The sequence below is a fragment of the Silene latifolia genome, chromosome 2 (assembly GCF_048544455.1).
Source record: "Silene latifolia isolate original U9 population chromosome 2, ASM4854445v1, whole genome shotgun sequence".
NCBI classification, from domain to species: domain Eukaryota; kingdom Viridiplantae; phylum Streptophyta; class Magnoliopsida; order Caryophyllales; family Caryophyllaceae; genus Silene; species Silene latifolia.
The window spans coordinates 112,183,756-112,185,260 of NC_133527.1; the positions used below are offsets into that span (position 1 = coordinate 112,183,756).

At 40.3% G+C, this 1,505-nt stretch overlaps 1 non-coding gene across 1 annotated transcript; it reads left to right on the forward strand.

The window, feature by feature from the left end:
* The first annotated feature begins 265 nt into the window (after window positions 1-265).
* Window positions 266-372, forward strand: LOC141644592 (small nucleolar RNA R71). The gene has a single exon (XR_012544205.1). It is a non-coding gene; the product is annotated as a small nucleolar RNA R71 (small nucleolar RNA).
* Window positions 373-1,505: the final 1,133 nt, after the last annotated feature.

Consider the following 1,505-nt stretch of genomic DNA (forward strand, 5'->3'; position numbering starts at 1 on the left):
AGCTTGTTCAAATTTCAAGTTGATTGTGTCAATGTGAGCACTAAGTTGAGCACCCAATTGAGTAACGGTGTCCACTTCATACTTTCCTCTAGTAGCCTTGCGAGGCCTACTATATTGCGAATTATGGACCGCCATTTCCTCAATCTTGTTCCATGTTTGATTGTCATCAACTTCGGTGAACATTCCATTTGATCCCATATTGAGGATGTTCCTTGAATCTTCATATAAACCATTCCAAAATTGTTGCACTAAAAACCATTCGCTAAGTCCATGGTGAGGACATGAGCGACAAACACCTTTGAACCGCTCCCAAGCTTCATACAAAGACTCTTCATCCCTTTGCTTAAAACTCGTGATTTGAGCTCTTAGCATATTGGTCTTCTCCGGTGGGTAGAATTTTTTGTAGAAAGCGAGAGCTAACTTCTTCCAAGAATCTATTCCAAGGGTGGTCTTATCAAGGCCCTTCAACCATTGCTTTGCAGTGCCGATTAACGAAAAAGGAAATAAGACCCATCTTATTTGGTCTTGAGTCACGCCCGTTTGAGAGATAGCTTCACAATAATCACAAAATGTTTCCATATGAGAATGAGGGTCCTCACTAGGCATTCCCCCGAATTGGCTCCTCTCAACTAGTTGGATGAAGGCGGACTTGGCAATAAAGTTTCCGGTAAGATGTTGTGGGGTAGGAGTACCGTTTGGTAGATCCTCCTCGGTGGGTATAGAGTGTGACGAGAATTTAGGCATTGTAGGTGGATTTTGTGTGGTATTGTTTAATGGGTTCTCTTCTCCTTCTATTGCGAAAGGATTGACAAACTCACTAGTGGGTTGAACAACTTCACCAACACCTCCCAAATTCCTCCTAACAAGTCTCCTATTATTCGTCAAGGTTCTTTCGATTTCACGGTCAAAAGGTAACAAATCTCTTTGTAACCTTCTAGACATGCAAAATATCAAACAACTAGAAAACAATTAGAACATTCCTTGAGGAGTTTTACTTCCCCAAGGCGAAAAAGACACAACTAAAAATAACAAAAGAAATCTAAAATCAATTAAACACCGTCCCCGGCAACGGCGCCATTTTTGATCGAGGCCATTTGGTGTTCACAATTAAACATATGTGGTCGTTGGTCAATGGTCGATACAAAACACAATTTATACTTCACAAACAACTCTACAATTAGTAAAGGGGCAAGTAAAGGTCGGATCCCAAGGGACGGGTATTGAAAACGAAGATTTCTATTGCTACTAGTGGTGTCTAGGGATGTCACAAGTTGGGTTGATGTAGAAGGTTACTAAACTAAAATAGCAATGAAAATAAACTAACAAGGTAAATGGAATAAGGGTGTAAACAATTGATTAAAAGCACTAGGGTGTCATGGGTTCATAGGGGATTCATGGGATATGATCATACAAACATGTTCTCAAATTATAAGCAAGCAATTATTGTTGTGATGGATTGAGTTGGGTTATATCTTACAATCCTAGGAAAGTTTGGGTCCCGGAGC